This window comes from Rhinichthys klamathensis, unplaced genomic scaffold (genome assembly GCF_029890125.1).
Source record: "Rhinichthys klamathensis goyatoka isolate OS25496 unplaced genomic scaffold, OSU_Roscu_1.1 h1tg000229l_1, whole genome shotgun sequence".
In the NCBI taxonomy this organism is placed as follows: Eukaryota; Metazoa; Chordata; class Actinopteri; order Cypriniformes; family Leuciscidae; genus Rhinichthys; species Rhinichthys klamathensis.
In genome coordinates this window covers 2,446,674-2,473,077 of record NW_026606753.1, presented here as the reverse complement: position 1 = coordinate 2,473,077, position 26,404 = coordinate 2,446,674, and the positions used below count along the sequence as shown (strand labels likewise).

The 26,404-nt window shown below is 41.1% G+C and overlaps 1 protein-coding gene across 1 annotated transcript in view; it reads left to right on the top strand.

The window, feature by feature from the left end:
• The first annotated feature begins 13,665 nt into the window (after positions 1 to 13,665).
• Positions 13,666 to 26,404, top strand: part of synpo2b (synaptopodin 2b) — a 53,662-nt gene continuing 40,923 nt past the window's right edge. Inside the window, exon 1 of the mRNA XM_056265113.1 lies at positions 13,666 to 13,953. The gene's annotated coding sequence lies outside the window, so the exon portion shown is untranslated. The remainder of the gene's footprint in view (positions 13,954 to 26,404) is intronic.

Genomic DNA, 26,404 nt, shown 5'->3' with positions numbered 1-26,404 from the left:
GTTCGTCTGGGACTTCCCAGGAGAGTTTGGTGGGGCGTTGCCCCGTGGTGATGGTCCAGGTAAATGGCCGGAAAGTACAATGCCTCCTGGACACCGGGTCACAAGTCACTCTCTTCTCAGAGAGTTTGTCTCGGGAGTTGTTTGGTGCCCAGGGCCGGCCCATGACAGAAGCCCCATGGCTCACCTTGCGGGGAGCCAACGGACTCGACATCCCGTACGTGGGTTATCTAGTAACCGACCTGGAGATACATGGGATTGTTGTGCCTCAGAAAGGAGTGGTGATCGTACGGGATGCTTGCCTGGGGTCCCACCGAGCACTGTTGGGCATGAATGTCGTTTCGGAGTGCTGGGAGGAGATATTCCGGAATGGACCAAGTCGAGCAGTATCAACCTCGGAGGGCCGAGAATGGAGTCGTGTGGAGGCCGATTGTCGTCGGGTCTGCCTGGCTGAGTCACAGGGGAATCGTGAGAGCACCGGGAGGGTGGCTTGTCGTTATGCTCTGGAAATTCCAGCTCGGAGTGAGGCTGTGGTCTGGGCCAGGCTGCCTTCCCGACTCTATCGCTCAGAGGAGTGGGTCTTGGTGGAACCTCATTCAGATTGTTCCAAGGTGGAGGTCGCCCGAGGATTGGCGTCCGCACGGAGAGGCCGGGTCTTCGTGAAAGTCAGGAACACGAACTCCTTCCCTGTCCACTTATATCGTAACCAACGTTTAGCCCGAGTTACCTCGGTGAAGTTACAGCAAGTCCGAGAACCAGGAGAAGTCAAATTCAGCCGGGTGAGTCCGACAGTAGTGGAGGTGGCTCTGGCACAGACAGACCAGTACGTGGAGGAGACCGGGGAGGGAGTCCTGGCCCATCTTGAGGGAGAGTCACTGTGGGGAGAGGGTCTAGAAGGAGGTCAGACTAAACAGCTTCAAGGGTTTCTGTTGAGATGGCAGCACTTATTTTCCACCCACGACGAAGACTACGGTCGCACGGATGCAGTCAAACATCAGATCCCAACTGGAGATGCCGCACCCAGTAGAGAGCGCTACCGGCCTGTACCCCCTACCTTGTACTCCGAGGTCCGCACCCTCCTGCGGGGGATGCTGGATAAGGGAATCATCCGGGAGAGCAGTAGTCCCTGGGCTGCGCCCATTGTCTTAGTACGGAAGAAGACCGGCTCCTGGCGGTTCTGTGTGGACTACCGGAAGTTAAATCTGGTGACTAAGAGAGATGCTTTCCCGTTGCCCCGAGTGGAGGACTCCCTCACGAGCCTGACACAAGTGGCCTGGTATTCTACTCTTGATTTGGCCAGTGGATATTGGCAGGTGGAGGTGGATGAGCGGGACCGGGAGAAGACGGCTTTCACTACCCCCTTTGGGCTCTATGAGTGGGACCGGATGCCGTTCGGCCTGTGCAACGCTCCAGCCACATTCCAACGGTTGATGCAGCGTTGTTTGGGCGGCCAGCTGATGGAGTCCACCCTAGTATACCTGGACGACGTGATTGTCTATTCCCCAGATTTCGAGTCCCACCTGCAGCATCTCGAACAAGTCTTCTACTCCTTGGAGAAATATGGGCTGAAGCTCCAGTCGGAAAAATGCCAGCTCTTCCAGAAGGAGGTGAAGTTCTTGGGTCATATCGTGAGTGCAGCAGGGATTGCGGTTGACCCAGAGAAGGTATCAGTCGTCCAGGAGTGGACAGCGCCCAAGACCGTACGCCAGGTCAGATCCTTCCTGGGCTTTGTAGGATACTACAGGCGGTTCATAAAAGGCTTCTCCCACATCGCCAAGCCCATAAACCAGCTGTTAGGGGGCACCGGACGGTCCCGGGGCCGGGGATCTCCTCCAATCCCGTGGGATCCAGCCTGTGAAGCTGCCTTCCAGCAGCTTAAGCAAGAACTGCTGCAAGCCCCGATTCTGGCCTATGCCGACTTCACTCAACCCTTCGTCCTATACACCGATGCCAGCAATCTGGGTCTGGGAGCTGTACTGGCCCAGAAGCAGCAGGGCAACGAGAGAGTCATCGCGTATGCCAGTCGAAGCTTACATCCGGCTGAGAAAAACGATGCAAACTACAGTTCCTTTAAGCTTGAGTTGCTGGCGATGAAGTGGGCGCTGAGCGAGAAGTTCAAGGACTATCTGTGGGGAGCGAAGGTGCTCGTTGTGACTGACAATAACCCCCTGGTACATCTACAGACCGCCAAGTTGGGGGCGGTTGAGCAGAGGTGGGTGGCACAGTTGGCCAATTACGACTACCAGCTGCAGTATCGGCCAGGAAAAGAGCACACCAACGCTGATGTACTGTCCAGACTTCCTGAAGCGCGATCTGTGGGTCAAACATCAGCGCTGAACGTGGGACGTGAGGAAGGACTGATGTTGGGCATTGTGGAGGCACCAGGCCAACCACCGGTCGAACCCCCTGCAAATTGGGGATGGGACCCACAGCGTTGGAGGATGTGGCAGGAGGAGGATGAAGACTTGAGGCTGGTACGAACTTGGCTGAGTGAAGGAGCTTGGCCCGAAGGAGAGGAACGCCGGAACCAGACACGGGTGGTGAGGGGGCTGCTGGGACAGAAAGAGAGGCTCTTCCTGAAGGAAGAGGTGATTTGTAGGTCCCTCCAGGATCCGGCTCGGGGCGAGGAGGTCTGCCAGGTAGTAGTCCCCGAAGGGCGTTGTCATTCCCTGTTACAAGCATATCATTCCAAACTGGGACATCAAGGGCAAGAAAGGACATTGTCTCTGCTACGGCGGTACTTCTACTGGCCTGGGATGGAGGGGACCACGAGGACTTACCTTCAGGGGTGCCCACGCTGCATGCTATTCAAGGCAAGGAAGGAGGTACGAGCCCCATTGGTGCCGATTCGGGCTAAGGCCCCACTGCACATCGTAGCCATGGACTACTTGACGCTGGGACGACCGATGGATCGGATACAGAACATCCTTGTAGTAACTGACTTGTTCACGAAATACGCCTGGGCCATTCCAACCCTGGATCAGACTGCCACTACCACCGCCAATGCCTTGTGGAGGTATGTTATTCAGCCATTCGGGTGTCCCGAAATACTCCACGCTGATCAAGGGCCCAACTTCGAGTCTCGGGTGATCCACGAACTGTGTCGCTTGTACGGGTGTAAGAAGACCCACACCACCCCATATCACCCTCAAGGGAATGGGGGGTGCGAAAGGATGAATCAGACACTGCTAAGTCTCTTGGGGACCCTGGAAGGAGAGCAGCAAGGCCACTGGGCGGACAAACTTCCGATGCTGGTCCAGGCGTACAATAACAGCGTGCATAGCACCACCGGGTATGCCCCGACCTACCTGATGTTCGGGAGACACGTGAGACTGCCTACCGATCTGCTGTTAGGAGCTGCTCCAGCGGAGGGGGGGGGGCAGCCTGACAGAGTGGGTGGCAAGGCATCACCAGCGCCTTCACAATGCTTACGAACAGGTTTCGGACCGGATAAATCAAGCAGCAGTGAAGAATAAGAGGCTGCACGATCGAACAGCTCGGGAGGCACCGTTACTACCGGGAGAAAGAGTGCTGGTACGGGACAATCGTCGTCAAGGGAAGGGAAAACTGAGCGATCGATGGGAGTCCCAACCATACGTGGTTCAACGACAGCCGCACCCAGATCAACCGGTATACGCTATCCGCCCAGAAGGGAGAGCTGGCCCAGAGCGAGTGCTACATCGAAACTTGATCCGTCCATGTCCAAATTATCCGAAACCAACAGACAGCAATCCCCCGGTTGAAACGCCACCGATGCCCTTGCTGCTAGGTTGGGCGGTGGTCCCAAGGGGACTGGGCGCAGAGCCGCACCAGGTGGACCCTGCCTCACCGCCGAGACGGTCCCAGCGGGGGAATCGAGGCCAGCCCCCAGTGCGGTATGGAGACTGGGTTGCCGAGCCCCGTTCTAGGGACTAGAACGGTTTGGTGGGGGGGTATGTCACAAGGTGACAAGTCTAGCGGAACCAATTTCCGCTAGGAGTGTGTTTCCCCCCGGGACGATTTCGCCGGCACACCGGGCTGGTTCACTTGTTGTCAGTTGCCATGACAGCGGCAGCTGATGAGGCAAGTGGTAACAGGTGCTGACGATTGAACTGGGGATCAGCGATAGGGCTTCGGGGCTGGAGGAAACATTTAAAAGGAAGGGGAAGAGGGAATTGGGCGTGGTACTCCCCCGGGAGAATTAGTTTCTTTGACTGTGGCTGAATTCGCTGGGATCTTTGGAGAGGGCTGTGAGGATTTGGCTGGCTGAAGGGTGCAACGGTGATTTGTGTGAATACACGCTGGAAACGTGAACTGGATGGAAAGTTGGAGAAGTGGGGAGATACAGTCAAGACTGGAGAACGCCATCATTCCTGAGAGGAAGTTAAGTAGTAAAACATCGAATCTGTGTGAATGCATGTCCTGCACTGAGTTGAACAAAGAATTGCGAAGTGTATTGATCACGAGTGTAACTGTCACATAGGAGTGTGAACTGAGTCACCATTGAAATTCTGATATCTTCATCTTCTGAGTTGAACAAAGAATTGTGAAGTGCGTTGATCACGAGTGTAACTGCCACTTAAGAGTGTGGACTGAGTCATCATTGAAATCCTGGTATCTCCGTCTGAGAGTGAGAGAGTATTGAAGACGCTGTTCTCCATGCTGTGAGAAGTCATCTGCATCTCTTTATCGTCTGAGTGCTGATTCAACATAACAGTGGAAGGATTGACTATTGGGTGAGTGCTGGCCTTATTGCACTGAGAGTGAGAGTGGATATGCAGTGCCTGAATTGAAGTGTCACACAGTATTGGACTTGACGTGAGGTTGCAGTGTGTGGGTGGATATGTATATTTAACTGCCAGTATTCCCCAGTGCATAATTCCGCCCAGTGTTTGCTGAACAAAGCCTCAGTGCTAGACGTGCATGTCCCGCTCGGGCTATAAGTTCTCGTTCTGATACCGAAGAGGAGTGTGTTTGCCTTGTATAAATTGCTCTGCCTGTTTAACTAGACGAATTGTCGGCTGCTGTCTTCTTGGGCGCTGCCCGTCTGAAGGAAGGATCCACCCTTGTCCCAGCGCTGTCCGCTTGGAGCCACACAGTCCAGCCGTAAGCCCGATTCTCCATTCTGCAGAGGAGCGTGCCTGCACCTGTATAAATTGCTCTGTCCGTTTAACTAGATGATTCGTCTGCTGCTGTCTTCTTGGGCGCTGCCCGTCTGAAGGAAGGATCCACCCTTGTCCCAGCGCTGTCCGCTTGGAGCCACACAGTCCAGCCGTAAGCCCGATTCTCCATTCTGCAGAGGAGCGTGCCTGCACCTGTATAAATTGCTCTGTCCGTTTAACTAGATGATTCGTCTGCTGCTGTCTTCTTGGGCGCTGCCCGTCTGAAGGAAGGATCCACCCTTGTCCCAGCGCTGTCCGCTTGGAGCCACACAGTCCAGCCGTAAGCCCGATTCTGCAGAGTGTGCCTGCACCTGTATAAATTGCTCTGTCCGTTTAACTAGATGATTCGTCTGCCGCTGTCTTCTTGGGCGCTGCCCGTCTGAAGGAAGGATTCACCCTTGTCCCAGCGCTGTCCGCTTGGAGCCACACAGTCCAGCCGTAAGCTCGATTCTGCAGCGGAGTGTGCCTGCACCTGTATAATTTGCTCTGTCTGTTCAACTGGATGATTCTTCTGTGCTGAGCATATTCGGAACGACCGACGGTCTGGGAACATACCGACCTATCTACCCACCTGTCTTCCAGTGAGGCCCCTCCGCCTGCCCGCCTTCTTGAGAGGTATACGTACCTGCTACTCACCTGTCCGGTGGAAGGGTCTCCTAGTCCTCAGTCCCGGTCCTGCCCTGCCCGGGTATCTGTCCGTCTGCATCGTGGTTAAGAAGTTCTACTTACCCCGACACTTACCTGCTGCTGGAACGGCAGACGAATCCCTCGCCTCCCAGGGTCCAAAGCGGTTTCCCCCTTCCTGGACAGAGACACAAACTCACGTCAAGACTTTTAATTTCCTTTTTATTATTCAATAAAGATTGTTCATTTTTAATTCTACTTGTCTGTCTGGTCTCTGGTACGCTCCTCAGAGTGGTCCTGGGTTTGAGGGGTGGGTGCAGTCTGGTTTGACCCCCCCGACCTGTGACAATATGATCCCAGCTGATCCCACAACCCCAACTTTCAGATGCCATATTTGAATTAGCTCAACTGTCACAGAATGGAACTGCTACATCTGTGTACTGTATGTAGAATACATCTGTGCTGCCTTTCAAAATCAGATGACGGTATCTCAGACAGGATGTGGCACGATCATTGGATTCGGAAATGCTTTGTTTCCTACCTCTGTATCCTGCCTGTGGAGGCAGCCTTTTTATTTTTAGCTTTCAGGCTTCGAGTCTTTATTTAAAATCTGCAGGTTGAAAAAGCTTGAGTTAGAATAGTTTTCAAGAGAATGAGTATAAACACAACAAGGCCTTTTTCAAGCTTTTAAAAAATCATGAGCGGGGTATTACTGATGTATTTAATGTCATAGAATAAAATGTGAAAATATCTTGAGCTTGTGTTAACCCCTGACTTTATTTCTGGCATTAACCATAAAACCCATTCCAAAAAAAAGTAAAGAAAAGAAAAAGAAATAAAAGCAACCGAGTCTCTTCAGAGAATTTGTAGCCTACTAAACCGTTCGATTCATGGATTAGTTTTACGATCTCTTTTTGCAACAAAGTGGTAGTTGCGTGGACTGCCAATGGAGGGACATAAATAAATATCTTCATTTGTGTTTTGGAGATGATTTTCATTTTTGGGTCAACTAACCCTTTAAATACATAAAGTATATTTGTATTATTTAACTACTTAAAGGCAGGGTAGGCAGTTTGTTTCTTAAACACTTTTTCCCAAATTTGTTTAAACTGTCTTTATATACCAATACATATCTAAAATGTAAGTACTCTGAAAAGGAGAGTATAAAAGTCGAGTGTCTGTAGTCCTCTCAGGGCTGCAATAAACACAGCTACTCTTTCCATTCGGAACGAATGCAATGATTGGCTGGGCGACTGTCACTCTCCCTCGCTACCATGGCTACCACCCCTGCTGCTACAGGAGCTGCCCACATGCGCGCACCTGGTTGACTCACTCATTTCGAAAGAGGAGAGGCACTTACCGGCCGGAAGCTAGGAAATCTCACAAGTCTTATGGCAGAGAAAGAGCAGTCAAAATTCCCAGTACCACCTGTACCTGCATATACAGTCAGCGCAGGCAAACACAGCAAAAAAAAGGTGATGTCACTCCATGCACTGCGCTCCTCTCCGCTCTGCGCTGGTAAAGGCGTCCTCCAGCTGAGCGGGCGGCATCACGCGTTCATGTGTTTTGGGGGCGTGGCTTTGGAAGGAGCCCAGAAGGGAGGGGGTGGGAGTTTCTCTGTTGGATACTTTCAAAATCCAGCAGTTTTCTGCTAGTTTCTCAAACTTACCTACCCTGCCTTTAATTATTGCAGGTTTGCGTAATATTTTGTGTTTCCATTTCACTGTTTTTATTCATTTTGAGGAATACTGAATCTGTTTTTGTGAGATGAGTAAATGCACATTTACAATAACCATCATGTTTACACAGCGCACACAACGACTCTGCACCTCTCCCAATTTCTCTTAACATTGGGACAGGAGAGGTATCGGTCAAACAAAGTAACTTGCATTACTTATTTGCAAAAGTAACTCAGATATTTTGTTGTAAATTTAAAAGTACGTTACTTTACTAATTACTAGAAAAGAGTAATCTGATTACGTATCTCAAGATACTTGTAATGCGTTACCCCCCACACTGATAACTATTTATGATGTATCATTTCTGGTTTCAAGAGACTGTGTTTATGATTCGAATTTAGAGGCTATAAACAAGCAAAATTCTACAATCAATATTGCAATATGAAAGACAATGAGCAAATGCATTTTATGCATATATATACAGTACATAGGTCATATGGAGTAAAATTTAGTCACATGGTGCAAACAACTAGGTGATAATTACTGTATAATTAATCATATCCCCAATCATATCTTTTTATCTCTGTTCATGCTTGTGTATGCGTAATGAGACATAAATGGCAATGAGACTGTGCAAGGAGCATGCAGGAGGAGAAAATATGGCCTACAGAGCATGGAAAACAGCCACCACACTGTTGTGTTTGGCTTCCAGGACACAAATGCTAGTTTAACATTTAGACATAAACAGTGAATACCATTCCTTCTAGAGAGAGCAGGAGAGCTGATGGCTTTCCAGACACTGCAGATTCCCTATTGAGGGAGAGGAATGAATGCACTCCATTAGTCTCACTGTGACTTGGTGAATTTGTATGATATTGGAAATCACTAAATACATGTGTACATGCCTGGACCTGGATTTTGACTCCTTAAGTCGCATACGTTTTAGGGTTATGCAGTTTAGACAACATAAATTCATGTATTCCACTGCTATGGATGATTTGTTGAGCTCTTCTGGAATACTGATGAAATCTGTTGCAATATAAAAAAGCAATAATTGTCTTTAGTTGATTCATTTTATTAGATCATTTTATACTCCTAACTTGATAGATATTTTAGTTTTTCTGTTGCCTTACAGTAATGTGTCTCAAGAAGAATGTGTGAGAGATACTGCATGTATATTTCACAGTTTATCGAGAGGGCTGAATTATTTAGTTGCTTGATGGATATATTGTTTAGTCTTTTCTATTCACTAACAAAAAGAGTCTCAGATCTCAAAAAGAGATCAGATAAAATTTTTTTGTGAAAGTTCAGCTTCAGGGCCCAGAATAATTTTTCCCCCTTCCCTATATTAGGGCTGTGTCACAGCAGATTGTGCTTATTTGCAGTGCCCCATTACTTTGCTCTTAAAGGGTTAGTTCACCCAAAAATGAAAATTCTGTCAGTATACTCACCCTCATGTTGTTCCAACCCCGTAAGACCTTCGTTCATCTTCGGAACACGAATTAAGATATTTTTGATGAAATCTGAGAGCTGGATCACTCCTCCATACTAGTCCATGGGCTTCTTCAGGGATTGAACTTGCCGGCCTCGAAAAGTTATTAAAGACATCGTTAAAATAGTCCAAGTGACTACAGTGGCTCAATCTTAAGTTTATCAAGCGACGAGAATACTTTTTGTGCGCAAAACCCCCAAAAATAACGACTTTATTTCAATTATTCATTTCCTTCTCTGTGGGCCTCGAGTCAGTTCACTAGTGTAATAGCGTAAGCTTCTGTTGTTGTACGTCACACGCATCACGCACATGACCAGCGTCGGCCAATAGTGAGCCTACGTGTGACGTAGCTCTACGGAATCACTCTACGTTAACTGACTAGAGGCCCAAAGAGAAGGAAATGAATAGTTGAAATAAAGTCGTTATTTTTGTTTGTTTTTGCTCACAAAAAGTATTCTCGTCGCTTGAAGTCCCTGTTGTATGTAATACTAACTTGCTTAGTTGGGGACACTTAATATTCAACATTATTTTTTGAATTTAAGTTTTTTTTATTGCTTCTTTTGGAAGGTTGATAGGTGACAGTACAACAACATTACGATAAAAAAAAGGGTTACATGTTCTTACAGGCACATTTTGATCATGAAATAAAATACCATACAAGACAAAACAAAACACACAGTGGTTCTATTCATTTTGAGACCTTACTGTAATATGTGTCCAGAACTCTTCCCAAGGAGACAACCCCTCCTTTCTGACATCATTTACTAGGTTGAGCATAGATTCACAAGATGCAATTTCTACCATTGCTCTGGCCCACTCTTTCAATTCTGGGGCTTTCATTGTCTTGCAGTGTCTCAAATAATCCTACTAGCCTTTGTAATACATACCATAATAACAGAAAATACACGCTTTGAAGCATTAGGTTTAGTTTAAGAGTTAAAGATATTTTGGAGCCATGCCAGCAACTTAAAACATCCATAACTTGTTTCCAGAATGGTTTATCAAGACTAGGCTACATTCCAAAATACAGTGTAAAAGGGTACCGGTTTCCAGCTGTCATTTCCAACATAAATTGTCTTTCATCAGTTTCATACTGAAAACTGATGAAAACACTCTTACCGGAGTGTGGTATATCTGTGGAGAATCTTATATTGAGTGAACTCCCCCCTTGCTGCTTTTATATATTCACCACACCCCACCAAAATGCTTGACCATTTTTCTGAGTCAATTTCTACACCAATGTCCCTCTGCCATATGGTTCTTAAATTTCCCAAGTCACTGCTCCTGAAGGAGTTTACCATTTTTTATAATTGTGAGGATTTACTAGATTCTTTTTTTTTTTTTAAGGTATCTTATAATAGGGTTGTCAACCACAGGGCCAATTTTAGACAATATACAATAACGCAGCTGTAAAAACTTCCAAAAGTTGTCTCTTCCTACAAGATTCTAACACTTAATTACATTTTTGTATGACCAGGCATCTTTTTACCAATTTGAATTGCTGGGTTATACCATAATGAAGAATATTTCTGTAAATTGTGAGATAATTTGAAAATTTTGTGATACTACTCCATTGGTTGCCTTGGGTTCTTTGTATAGTATTTGAACCCATGACATAAAGTTTTGCCCAAAGCCAAAATGTGACAAGGTAGCGAACAGAAATTGCCGCTCCACCTTGTCAAAGTATTTCTCTGCGTCGAGCGAAATAGCTGTGATTGGAATATTTTTGGATTGGCACATCCAAATAAGATGGAACAATAATCTTACATTCTCAGATGAAACTCTATTATTCATAAAACCCACTTGGTTGGGGTGAATAATGTTTGGTAGCACCCTTTGCAGGCGATTGGCTAAAATGTGTGTAAAAATTTTCAGATCAACATTTAACAAATGGATAGGTCTTATTCAACATTATTGATCAGCCTGCATTGGCACTGCATTCACCATAACTGAACTGAGCTGGACGATGACATCACTGTTTTCTCCAGAGCTGTTGTATAGACCTTATGCGCCTGAGAAACAAGCGCGCAGACAATATTCTTTAGAATATCGCTCTGTGTATTTCAATGGCATCGCTGTCGAGGAGTAATTAATTGGTGAAGTGGATTTACTTATTGTAAAGTTAACGAAAGTTATCAAGAGCATTGTAATGTTTAAAGCAGATGTCTTAACAAATGTCAGTAGACCGGGAAGATTTTGAAACGAGCTGTTCATTCATAAATACGTAAGATCGCAGTGAAAATATAGTCTGGGTTTCCCCATACTGCCTTTGCGCAGCGCGATTTTATTCACGCTGCTAGGCAGTCTGGATACCATGGACCAAATTTTCTCCTCAGCGAGGAGACCAATCACAGAACGGGGAGGGAGCAGCAAGACGATGACGACGTCTATGCGACACACTGAAGCAGTTTGTTTATACCTATGGATCAAACATCGTTTTTTTCCTCGTCTAATTTCTTTCGCTTGTTGTGGCAAAAATTCATCTCAAACAAACATCACTGCGTAAGAGGCACTCAGAGTCAAATTATATAAAATAGAAGTATTTATTCTTGCAAGAATAGGAGCAGTCTAATACACAGTTGTTACCCTGTGCAGAAGAGTGACACACCCCCAGACAGACTGAACTAGCTTTTATCTTAGTTTCAAGGCCTTCTTCCCCCCAGAGCCTTCCTCCCAGTAGTTTTCCATAGACGTCACTAGTTGGCCCACTAAGCTCCCCTGCACTAAGTGGCCTTCTGACATCTAGGTCAGAGGTCCTTGTTCGTCTGTTCTCTAGAGTGTCTCCCTCTTCTGCCTCCCCAGGTACATAAACAGAATCCTCTCTCACTACACGTGAGAGACACACATGTGACATTCTTTGAATCATCTATATTTAACTAAAGATCAATGAATATCATTAAAATTGCCACCACACGCTCTGCATACTTCATCTGGTATAATTGAAACGATTGGCTATGAGCTACGTACAGGCGCACATTTGATAGACATTTGTAGCACCCAATAAACGGCTCTGGGCATTCGTAAACCACGCCTCAAATACGAGAAAATGAACGTGGTTCCCAGACCACGTCTCAATGTCAATGAGACGTGGTCTGACGTTAGCCAGGCTAGTGAAAATACAAACTGGAAGACAAAAGACAACGAGCGCAGCGCTGTAAAGGGGCGGTGCTACATAAGGTCTATAGAAGGTTTTCACCGACGTCACGTTCTGAGCGGTAACCTGGATGCTCGGCCATTATGGAGGCACTCGGATGTAAACAACAGCATGGATTGCACTGTTTATGTACTGAACACATTGTTACACTAAAAAAACACGGAAAAAACACGTGGTAGGTGCGAAATCATATAGAGATGGACTTAGTAAGCAGGAGAGAGCGCAAAATTTTGACAAACTAAAGTTAATATGTGGTAAAGGTCCGAACGAGCTAGCTTCTCTAGCCCGTACTTCAATTCTTTCTTCTATTTCTTATCCCGACATAGGCTACGTTCAGATTGTCAGTCCAAAAAAGCACGTGAAATCCATTTCAAGCAACATCCATATGTGGTTTGAAATCCTATTCACATATCAGGACATCGGCTTCAGTCTGAACGATCGGATTTCGGGTGGTATGTGACTCTCACGCCACGTAAAATGTAAACGTCAGACGTTGATAGAGGAAACATGCTGCAAGTCGCTGCCGAAACAATGCTGTGTTGTTGCAAAGTGCCGGACGAGCAGAAAATTATTATTTCTGAAACATATTTTGAAACCGGCGTAGACAAGAGCACGTAAAAAAAGCTGTACATAACAGCCTCCTACAGTTCTGCAGCTCAATACGCAGTATAGTCCTGCGCGGTGGCTACACATTTCCATGTTGTAAAATTTAAATAAGACAACATCTCTATTGCAAATGCAAACCCCTCCATCAACGCAATGTCAGTGCCATATTGCCCAAGAGCTGCATGGACACACAAATCGGATCTGAACAGTTGCGATACACAGTGTGGACATAATTTTAGATCAGATTCCAATCGGATACAAAGATAATCGGATTTGGATTGACAGTGTGAATGTAGCCATAGTTAACTACGTCAACATTTTAGCCAGTCAACGCTTCATTTACACATGTGGTTGATGAGCTGATGCTGTGCCTCTCTCAACCACAAACGCCTTCTTTCATCAGTTTTTTGCACTCTTCTCTTTAACTTTTGGCAGTCTATAGAATTCGAAATGTTTTTTCCCGATGCGACCGATTAGTACAGACCAAAACTAGACCATTTTTCAGCAGCAATAATCAGCCAAATTTGCGAGTCCGTTCAGTTCAGTGGCATTGTTTATGTTCAGTGCCTCCAAAATGGCCGACTTCCGGATTGATGACGCGTCGTGAAAACCCTCTATAGATAAATTAACTAAATGAATAACTTTTTTACAACAGAAATGAACCATCACTGAACTTACTTAAGCTGGACTATGACACTTCTTCTAGATTTGCTGGACAGCCAAAACAAACTTTGTTGCATTATACAAATAAAGGTGACTTGACTTATAATATGGGTAAAAAAAATGTTTTTACTCTGGATGTCCATGTGTGATGTCTGTACTACAACGGAAGCTATTTGTGTTCATGGATCCATTGTGGAGAAACAGAAAGTGTTATCAAGCATCCAGAGCCCCACCAAGCAAGCGTAGATCTCTCTGGACACTTAAATTATGGTTCTATCAGTACATTTTGACATGAGAGAGCAACTCCCCATATCTGAACACGACAACATCCTCAAGTGGACTAATGCTTTTCTACCACAGGTTCTCACTAGAACCCAGAGAACTTAAAGCAGGAACTTTTTGATTCCTTGTAAACTGAAGGAAAAAAAGTGCTGAAGAAGAGGAGGAGACGGGAGAGGAGGAGGAGGAGGGAGAGGTGTGGGACCTCCTGTATGTTAAGTGGAATTCAAGTCCAGGGTGCTGAGCAGGCAGAGTGGTGGGGCACTGGCTCCTTGACGGAACCGACCAGACTCAGCAGACACCAAGCAAGATAGGCACGTAAGACAAATCTTCTCCAAATCTGTCCCTCGGTGGCTGTCTTTGTCTATATCTGTTTGTGTTTTTCTTTTTCTTCAGCTCTCCACTGATAAATATTATTCTACTGTTATCTAATGTTATTTAATTAAAGACATTTTTAATAATTTGTAATTTAATGCATTATATACTGAACCTTACATACCTCTAATAGAGTGAATATTATTATAACAATATAAAATATAAATTTAAAATATATTTGAAACTTGATAATTTGGCTGGTTTGTAAGGAACTTGCTTGCATGAGCATGTGACTGTTAAAGTGCCTGGACAGAAATAACCAACCAATTCTGGAATAGGGTTTTCACACTGGCCTTCCCTTGCTATACTAGGCAATGTATCGTCTGATTATGCTGATATTCTATAAACTTACATAAATTTCCTCACAGACTGAAACACTCAAGGATTGTTCGGTTTTGCTGTTGGATGTGGAGAGCTGTCTAATATGCAATTAGAAGACTGCAGAAAGTGAATTTAGATTAATTTAGATTTTTTTTCTTCTTAAATTGATAATCATTTGTCAATACTGTTAATGGTTTGGGATTGATGAAGCAAGCCATATGCTTAAACAGCATTTGAAAGCTTCTTAAATAATAGTGCAATAGTGCAGTTGTCCTCAAGCCACTGGTTTGATAGGCACCAGCATGTGTCAGTAGAGATATGTCATACGACCCCCCCCCCCCCCCCCCCTCCCTCCCTCTCTCTCTCTCTCTCTCTCTCTCTCTCTCTCTCTCTCTCTCTCTCTCTCTCTCTCTCTCTCTCTCTCTCTCTCTCTCTCTCTTTTTTAGGTGTTCAAGCACGAAGTGCTGAAAACCTATTGTATCTGTACTGATTTTTATTAGGTGTTCAAGCACGAAGTGCTGAAAACCTATTGTATTTGTACTGATTTTTATTATTAGGTGTTCAAGCACGAAGTGCTGAAAACCTATTGTATTTGTACTGATTTTTATTATTATTATTATTATTATTATTATTATTATTCTTCTGCCGTAAAACGCATCGTGCAGAACAAACCGTAAGTGCTGGAGCTCTGAAACTTTGTCAGAGGGTAGTACAAAAATCGAGGAGAGCCTCAGAAAGTATGACCCCGATTGGCCTATAGGTGGCGCTACAGCAATCAATTGCGCGAAACTGCTCATAACTCCTAAACCGTATGTCGTAGACTCAAGTGTCTTATATCATTGGAAAGCTGGAGGCCTGAAGAACAAAACGTATATCTCCGATTTCATTTCCGGTATGCAAATTTTTCCGCCATTTTGAATTTTGTCAAAAACCTACTTTTGCGAACTAGTCCCTGGTTTTTCGCCCGATCAAAACCAGACAAATGCATACATGTTCTCTGGAGTCTGAATATCAATAATCATTGAAAAAAAGTTGAATTTTCGATTCACGGTCGCTAGGGGGAGTAAAATGATCGTTGTGGGAGGAGCCTATTTTACTAATATGGCTATAACTCGAGAAGTAAATGAGATATCTTCACCAATCTTGGAACACATGTGTATGAGTTCAATCTGAGGTCACAGTAAAAAAATCGCGTCGACCTAACACTAGGTGGCGCTATAACACACAAAAAACCTAAATCGGGCTATGACCACCTGACCGTTAGTCCGATTGACTTAAAAATTGGTATGCAGTGTCTTGGTCCAAGGTGCCATGTATGTGTATGAGGAAATTGGCGTAACTCAAAAAACATGGCCGCCATCGGCCAATGAATTTGAGCACCTATTACACGAGGTTAACGGAGGCCAATCGGAACGAAACTCGACGGACATGTTTGACTCATGGCCCAAGAGGTCTGTAAGAGTTTTGAAAGAAATTGGCCACTAGTTGGCGCTAACGAGTTTTACGGCTCTGTAATCACGTGGTGTTGCACACATCCCGAAAATATGCATATCATTTGATAGATCTCCTCAGGATGAACAACTTTCCCTCTAGAACCATTGCTGTCAATCAAATCGTTCATTAAATATTCACGAATATGTTAAAAACCTACTTTTGCGAACTAGTCCCTGGATTTTTGCCCGATTGGAACCAGACCAGTCTAGGACAATTCTCTGGACTCTCTAGATCAATAATCATTGAAAAAAAGTTGAACTTTTGCATTTTTCGTATGGCTATAACAGGGTCATTTAGAAAAGGGGCGTGTCAAATACACACAAAAGCCTATAAATCATAAATAAAAACTCAGAACTAAACAAAAATTGGTGAGCATATGTGTCATAACATGGTGAAGAAGCATGCAAAGTTTCATGGAGATCGGACCATAGTTGGCGCTATAACTGTCAAAAAGCTTTAAAACCATACATTTCCTATGGCAAATTGCCTGTATTGGCTGTAAATGCTGATCTCTTAAATGAATGCTCAGATCTTCTTTAAAAAAGGTCAAGAACATGTGTAATATCACTCTGTACGGCATTGAAAAATTTCAGACAAATCAGACAAAATTTGCCTCTATAATTAATTGTCACAGGAAGCCTCAAAACGAAAGTAAAACATTGGGCCACGCCCCCCCAAGCACGAATTCACTCATAACTCGAAAACGGAAAGTCTCTGCCCGCTGAAATTTTGATGGTAAGGTCCTCTCGGGGATCTTGATCCAAATCTTTCGTCGCGGGGCTCGGGAGCGCCCCCCCGCGGATCGCTAATCTGTGAGAACCCCAACTTGAAACGGCTGTAACTCTTGATCCAGACCATCTAGATCCTTGTGGAAGAGCTTGTTGGAAAGGGCTCGTCCTCATCTAGCTTCGATTCGAGTTTGGTGCGATTTGGCCTGGGCATTCCCGAGATATAAGCCCACAAAGATATGCATTTAAACGGACATTACTCCCGACAGCAATCACTCAGCAACACGGGAATGGTCTTGTTCAAGAGGGCTCCTCTAACCCTATCTAAGTTCTGAGTTTCAGATTTTTTCACTTTCTCGTTCCCGAGATATAAGTAAAAAAAAAAAACGAATTTCCTGTCATTCATTTCAACCGTTTATGTAGGCTGTAAAACCGCTGTTGTCCACTAGAGGGAGCAACAGCATTAGATATTTTTAATCTTTTTTAACCAGTTTTCAGCAATGGCTAACAAACAAATGCTTATAATATAATATTAAATAATGATTTATTAGAAAGTTTAATATTTTTACATCACAAATAAATATCTGAAATGCTTAAGGACCACAAAAAGAGATTTTCACAATATCATAACCCACAATTGTGTGTTTGTGTGTGTGTGTAAGCATGCATAATGGTATTCACATTGAAAGACTGGTTTGCTTTAGTGCACAATACTCAGGGTTTCTGCAGGGTTTAGTCAGTCAAATTTAAGACCTTTTAAGACCTTTTTATGACCAATATTATTTAAATTTATGACCTACTCGAATTACGAAAAATAACTTCCTTTCAAAAGTCTTTTTTTATTGACTTTCATTAAAAGTAATAAGTTTAATTATTTAAAGGTTCCATTTTCTTAAGAGTAACAAACTGAAGGCTCCCTTTTCCTAAGTATCAATAACACAGGAACAACACAACACTTATCACGATAATATCAGTCAATATCGATAATTATGACGATAAATGTCAATTCTTTATTTCTTTGAACTTTGAAGGCAGATTTTTGTTCCTAACTGAAAGTTGTAGAAACCAGAGCGTTAATTGTGGTTTTAAACTACTCTTTATTGTCAAAACATATCATGACAAACACTTGCCAAACAGGTGAACATTTCACAAATCTGAGGTAGAACATTCAAACATTTGTATTTTTTCCTTAACAAAAATAATATCTTTATTTCAAAATTAATTTCTTAGTTTCTGCATGTGCTAATGGGGGATATTGTTTCAAGTCTTGAAACAGGTTTGTGTTGCCTGGCTTTGATGGCACGTATCTTTATGAAATGTATGAAAAACAGTAGGCTATAGCCTAAATACATAAATACTGTAATTATATTCCATTAGTCCTTTAATACATTGTCTACATTAATAATATAATACAATTCAATATGTATCCCACATTTCATGGTGCAGTTAATATTACTAGGCTAACGTTACAGTAAAACCATGGTAAAGGATGTAAATGTGTAGATGGAAAAGCTTTCTGACTGTATAGTTGCGCACAGTGTTTCTCCTGTTCGTCAGCGCTGTTTCATCTGCCTTTAAACTGGTTTAAATCACTGAGACATTTGTGTTCTTCGCTGAATTCAAGTGCTTCTCACTGGATCTCGTGATCGAGACTGATCAAAGTTAACCATAGACAGTAAAAGAACGTGTCTGCTCTAGTGAGCTTGATCGCGCTACGCTGCCGTTTGGACTTTGAGCCGAGCGGATAAACGCTCCGTGAGGCGCGCGCGGTTCAAATGAGTTTCGTTCCGCTTTTGGCGCATAAACATGATCTAACATTTATCGAACTCTTGATATCGTTTTATAGAGAAAACATTATATCGCGATAATGAATGAATGAGCATATCAATTTAAGATGTGGCTAAATGTAATTTATGACCTTGTATGGAAAAGCCGGACGTTTTTATGACTTTTTATGACCCCGCGGAAACCCTGATACTGATTAAACCAAGTAGTTCAAAATAAAAGTGGTACTATAGCAATAAGTGGTCTTCTACTACCCTCTGCTGGACATTATACTTATTAATAGTCTTTTCACATGTGCTTTTGCATTCATATATTCAGACACTAAAAAATAACCTTATGTGACAATTACTATAATAACACAATCATATTTTGTCTTTCAATTCACTTTACTGTTCTGAAGCTTCACATAATTGCTAACAACGTGGTAAATCATAGTAAATCATGCTACAATCCTGCTGAATCATTCTAGAATGTGGTATATCATGATAAATTATTGTGTAACATTCGGTCACAACAAGGTAACATCAAGGTAAACTAAGACAAACCATGGTAAACTGACTATTGTAGTACATTGAGAAATATGAATCCTGAAGGACAATTGCAGTAAACATTTCTTTTTTCCATCACATAGTTCAAATATCTGTATCTACAACAGAATGTGTGTGTGTAGTCCTAGGTTTCTGAATAAATGCTGAATAATCTGATTAATAGCTTGCAAAGACATTAAATGCTTATAGACCATTAAAATATATTTATATAATGACTTTGTGTGTATGTGTGTGTGTGTGTGTGTGATCAAATGTCTACATATGAGTGTAAAAGCACCTGTGAAAACACTTTATTAATAAGTAGAATGGCCAGCAGAGGGCAGTAGAAGACCACTTATTGTCTCACTCTCATTTTGACACACTTGATTTTCAACAGTAAATCAAAGCACTAAAGCAAACCAGTTTTTCCATGTTAACTATTATAACACAATCATTTTTTGTCAGAGTTTATCACTTCATTTTTATTGGCCCTTCACATCAATGCAGCAATGTGGTAAATCATGGTAAATCACGATAGAAACATGGTAAATCATAGTAAAAAATACTATTACATGGTGGATCATGGCAAATCATGCTAGCAATGTGATGAATCATGGTAAATCATGCTACAATCCTGGTAAATCATTCTAGAATGTGGTATATCATGGTAAATCATCCTATAACATGGGAAATCATGGTAAACTGTGGTAAATCATGCTAGATTCATGGTAAATCATACTGGAACATGGTAGATCATGAAAAATCACACTAAATTTGGTATATCATGGTAAATCATGCTAAAACATGGTCTATTCCATCTATGATGTCAATGTTTAAATGCTTGCTACATAAAACTTAATGTCTTTTGATGCTTTTGTGCTTAACGGCCTTAAAGGCCTTAACTGCTTGAACACCGCTAAATGCTGCTAGCAGCTTTAATTATTATTATTATTATTATTATTATTATTCTTCTGCCGTAAAACGCATCGTGCAGAACAAACCGTAAGTGCTGGAGCTCTGAAACTTTGTCAGATGGTAGTACAAAAATCGAGGAGAGCCTCAGAAAGTATGACCCCGATTGGCCTATAGGTGGCGCTACAGCAATCAATTGCGCGAAACTGCTCATAACTCCTAAACCGTATGTCGTAGACTCAAGTGTCTTATATCATTGGAAAGCTGGAGGCCTGAAGAACAAAACGTATATCTCCGATTTCATTTCCGGTATGCAAATTTTTCCGCCATTTTGAATTTTGTCAAAAACCTACTTTTGCGAACTAGTCCCTGGTTTTTCGCCCGATCAAAACCAGACAAATGCATACATGTTCTCTGGAGTCTGAATATCAATAATCATTGAAAAAAAGTTGAATTTTCGATTCACGGTTGCTAGGGGGAGTAAAATGATCGTTGTGGGAGGAGCCTATTTTACTAAAATGGCTATAACTCGAGAAGTAAATGAGATATCTTCACCAAACTTGGAACACATGTGTATGAGTTCAATCTGAGGTCATAGTAAAAAAATCGCGTCGACCTAACACTAGGTGGCGCTATAGCACACAAAAAACCTAAATGGGGCTATGACCACCTGACCGTTAGTCAGATTGACTTAAAAATTGGTATGCAGTGTCTTGGTCCAAGGTGCCATGTATGTGTATGAGGAAATTGGCGTAACTCAAAAAACATGGCCGCCATCGGCCAATGAATTTGAGCACCTATTAGACGAGGTTAACGGAGGCCAATCGGAACGAAACTCGATGGGCATGTTTGCCTCATGGCCCAAGAGGTCTGTAAGAGTTTTGAAAGAAATTGGCCACTAGTTGGCGCTAACAAGTTTTACGGCTCTGTAATCAGGTGGTGTTGCACACATCCCCAAAATATGCATATCATTTGATAGATCTCCTCAGGCTGAACAACTTTGCCTCTAGAACCATTGCTGTCAATCAAATCGTTCATTAAATATTCACGAATATGTTAAAAACCTACTTTTGCGAACTAGTCCCTGGTTTTTCGCCCGATCAAAACCAGACCAGTCTAGGACAATTCTCTGGACTCTCTAGATCAATAATTATCAAAAAAAAGTTGAACTTTGCCCTTTGGTTCACTGTAACAGGGTCATTTAGAAAAGGGGCGTGTCAAAATACACTCAAAAGCCTATAAATCATAAAAGAAAACTCAGAACTTGACAAAAATTGATGAGCATATGTGTCATACCATGGTGAGGAAGCATGCGAAGTTTCATGGAGATCGGACCATAGGTGGCGCTATAACTGTTAAAAAGCTTTAAAACCATATATTTCCTATGGTAAATTGCCTGTATTGGCTGTAAATGGTCTTTTCCATCTATGATCGTAAAATTTTCATATCTTAATGTTTAAAACCAGTGCAGTACAATTATCTGGACTCTCTAGATCAATAATTATCAGAAAAGGTGTAATTTCTTCATTTGAATGGCTGTAATAGTGTAAATTGGATGGCTATAACATTTTGGATGGCTATAACAGCCAATAAGTGGTATTTTACTGCCCCCTGCTGTCATTTCATCATACTACTCCCTAAAATTGTTATATATAATTGAAATTTAGACTTTATTAAATCATTATTTTAACATTTACAATCACATTTTGTCCAAATTCATCTATTGCTCTGTACTCTCTAGAACAATAATTATCAGAAAATGTATAACTTGTAATGTATAACATTTGGATGACTATAATAGGGTCACTTCAATATGTAGCCTTGACCGAAAGCCAATATCTTTTCAATGAATGCTCATAGCTTCTTAAAAAAAGGTCAAGCATGGCTAACAGCCAATAAGTGATATTTTACTGCCCCCTGCTGTCATTTTCATCATACTACTCCCTAATATTGTTATAGTTCATATTTAGACTTTCTAAAATCATTATTTTAACATTTACTATCACATTTTGTAAAAATGCATCTATTGGAGTATTATGGACTGCATTTATTTATTTTATTTATTACTCTTTACAATTGTGTCACAGGAAGGCTGAAAACGAAAGTTTTTATTTATACAACTGTTTATAGTCTGTAATACCACTGTTGTCCAATAGATGGAGCAGCAGTATTATACAAATGCTGAAGGAGTATTGTTCATTCTTAGTTAATGCTAACTAATGTAGTTAACATTAACTAAGAATGAACAATACTCCTTCAGCATTTGTTAATCTTTGTTAATGTTAATTTCAACATTTACAAATACTTTATTTAAATCTTGTTAACATTAGTTAATGCACTGTGAACTAACATGAACTAACAATGAACAGCTGGATTTGTATTAACTAACGTTAACAAAGATGAACAAAAACAGTAACAAATGTATTGCTCATGGTTAGTTAATGTTAATTAATACATTAATGTTTAATAAATTAACCTTATTGTAAAGTGTTACCGACATTTTTAATCTTTTTTTTAATCAGCTTTCAGCATTGGCTAACAAACAAATGCTTAAAGCTATTTTTTTATTAAAAAAATACCAAAGTGGTATTTTACTGCCCCTTGCAGTCATTTCATCATACTACTCCCTAATATTGTTTTATAATTCATATTTAGAATTTCTAAAATCATTATTTCAACATTTACAATCACATTTTGTCCAAATTCATCTATTGGAGTATTATGGACTGCATTTATTTATTTTATTTATTACTATTTACAATTGTGTCACAGGAAGGCTGAAAACGAAAGTATAACGTTGGGCCACGCCCCCCAAGGACAAATTCACTCATAACTCGAAAACAGAAAGTCGCTGCACGCTCAAATTTTGATGGTAAGGTTCTCTCGGGGTTCTTGATCCAAATCTATCGTCGCGGGGCTCGGGAACGCCCCCAATCTTTAGATAATTTTTTCATTATCTCGTTCCCGAGATATAAGTGAAAACCAAATTTCCATTCATTTATTTCAACTGTATATAGTCTGTAATACCACTGTTATCCAATAGATGGAGCAGCAGCATTATACAAATGCTGAAGGAGTATTGTTCATTCTTAGTTAATGTTAACTAATGTAGTTAACATTAACTAAGAATGAACAATACTCCTTCAGCATTTGTTAATCTTTGTTAATGTTAATTTCAACATTTACAAATACTTTATTAAAATCTTGTTAACATTAGTTAATGCACTGTGAACTAACCTGAACCAAAGAGTATAGAAGAACAAGAGGCGAAACTCCGATGCTTTTCTGGTAACAGCCACTAGGTGGCGCGGCCGCCATTTTGGGGTGAAAATTCCAACTGGAGTTACTGGGCAACAGCACAGATAACAGTTTTTTAGGTAGTTTTTCTTGCATTTTTATGCAACTTTACACATTTACTACTATTATTAGTTACCAACTCCACTAGGCCTGAAATATATTTTGTACGTTTTAATCCCCTGGATCGTGCTACAAACATGATGATCTTAACATGATGCATTGGTGTGTCCGTTATCTGTGTTTTTTTGTTTACATAGGCTTGCTTTAACGGTCATTAATATAAAATAGTACTGCAAAAAAAACAGTTTACTGTAAAGCTATTCTATTGCTGTTATATATTTATTGTCCAACATTTACATTTTAGTACAATTACATTTATTTGCTGAATTCATTTATTTCATTGAACTTATTTTTGTATGTAAGGTTATGTGTACCTCCTGGGAAACGGTCTAACGTTATAACTTTATGAACTTACATCACTTTATTCTTCTTACCTGTCAAACTTAATGTAGAGATTAATATAATTAATTAAATCCTTGAACTTCCCTGTCTCAAGTTATGTGGGGGAAAAGCCTAGTAGCAACTTCTTTTTAACGGATATAACGTTAACTGTTGTGAATTAAAATAATCACCTAATTATTTCAACCTAAAAATGACCTCTGCACTGGACTAAATATATGTATAATATATGACTGCCGAGTCGCTTTCACCCCAAAATGGCGGACGCGTAGGGCTGCTGCTGGGCGCTGGTGTTGCAATGGAACGTTCTATTGGCTTTCACTTCTTGTCAATATACGTTCTTTGCCTGAACTAACAATGAACAGCTGGATTTGTATTAACTAACGTTAACACTAGAAGTGCCAGAATTCCATAACTACTAGAACTGCCACAAGCGGTCATTTTGACCGTTAGATTGCAAACTCTATATCTTTAATGATAAATACCCAATTGAGAGATTAATGCATTTGTTGTATTAGGATATCTTTTAAAAACAAAACAACACCAAACTGTACATTTTAAAAAGTTTAATTATACATTTATAAATAATAATATCAGTAGCCCGTAATTATCGCATAGGGCCTATTCACAACAGAGCTATATTTCCATATCCCTTCAACATAACTCAGAACAAGATAATAACACCCTGCTGAAAAAAACAATAGAAACCATTACAGAATTGCTAATGGTTTTAATGGTTGTATTGGAAACTGTATTGGTTTTAATGGAAACCGTAATGGTTCTAGTGGGTCTCTATTGGTAATTTGTTTTCTTCTATTGGTGGCATGTTTTGTCTATTTGTCTGTATTGGTTTTAATGGAAACTGTAATGGTCCTAGTAGGTCTCTATTGGTAATTTGCTTTCTTCTATTGGCGGCATGTTTTTTCTATTGGATACCATTATAAGGACCAATAAAATACCTTTTGGCAAGGTTACATGTTCTACTGGACACCAGTATGAACCATTAAGACTCCAATAAATTGAGTGTTTTATTTGGTTTGATGATAATGATTTAATGTAGCCTACATATACAATAGGCTAGATGCAGTTTTTTTTTACAATTATTACAACAAAAATATATTTAAAAATGACTTTTGTATTATTATTTTTTTTTGTTTTGGAGTAGGTAAAATCAAACGTTTCTCCAAATGAAAAAAAATCAAATAGCCTAAAATACTTGGCTATTGACCGCCACTATACACTCTAAAAAAAGCTTCGTTGGCTGAACAACCATTACTTATAAAAGTAATTAGATTAAACACAAAAAACGTAGTATTCATAACTTTTCAACCTCTACTTAACATATATAGTGTGTGTAACACAAAAATATAAGTTACCAGGTGAACTTAAATGTATGCATAAATAAAATGAAAAAAAAAACACAAGTCAAATCAACTATAACAATTGCGTCAAAATTAAGTAGGCTAAATCTAGCATAACATTTTAAGTAACTATAGGAGCCACGTGATATGCAATTTCCCCTGATGCCTTTCCAGACAAAAATTGAAGCCATTTTGTGAAGCACACGAAGATGGTGAAAAGGTAAGCTTAACTTTCTATTAACTTAGTAAAATATTAGATTTTGACGTTTTAACATTAATACACACTTACAGTACTTGTTTCTTGTGTTAGTGGGTGAAGATATTCTGAAACGCAACGTGATGAAGACACTGAAAAGAGGTAAGCTTAAGGTACAAATTGTACAATCGTTTATTGCATTTTTGGTCAATAAATTAACTTTTAACCTGAATTTCAGAATTGCTTTGAATTTTCAACAATTAGAAACGTGTTACTATACGACGAAAACGTATGAAAACGTTTGTAGACTAGCCTACATATTAGTTGATGTATAGCCTATGAAATGAGTGACTGTGAGCAAGTATTCAAAAACATATTATTTGATTTATTAAGCGAGAAGGTTAAGTGTTTATAGTAGTCAGAGTATTTATTGTTTATTTTGTGGGATATGACCATGCATCGCATTTGCACGTATAAGATTGCATTAAGAGGACAATTCAGGGGGCTCGCTCTCCCGCACGGAGAAATTCCTACTTTACATTAATGAGTTGTCACGTAGCTTATACTTGAGTATTTTTTTAAGTAAATGTAGTTGTCATTTATTATATGCATATAAGTTGTTCTTTGCATATTTACATATTCCTATGGATCGCGGGAAATGGGATGAGGCCAGGCCTTGGGGGCGGGTTACTTTTGGTAACGTTAACGTACAAATATTAAATTCGAAAACACATTGGCTACAGCTCCATATGTGTGCACGATTTATCATTAAAAAAAAGCACAATATTATTCAAAATGACAACAACTGTCTATTAAACCTTCGAAATTATCAAAATAAGTAAATGCCCTTTAAACAAAAGTTTAGCTTCAAATAAAGATTGTAGATCTACACTGTTAGGCTATTCTAGTGACTGTTAAACTGTTTTCAATGAGATTCATTCAAAACCTCTGGACAAAAGTCTTCATAATTAACTTATTAATTAATACATGTATTTATGTAGCCTATTTTTTATTTATTTTTAAATTAATCAATATTATTTAATAGACTCATTTTTATATGTATAGGCATTTAATAAATTGACTAATTTGTAACATTTAACTATTATTTTTAACACACACACACACACACACACACACGCACGCACACACGCACGCACGCACGCAAAGACAGGTGAAGCTGACTAGACAAGGACAGGTGAAACTGACTAGACAATGACGAGACGAGGATAACAAGGGGGCGGGGTAACGTAACGAGACAACACAAGCACATGGCTCAAAACACAAGACCATATGCTTGCACACAAATCATGATTC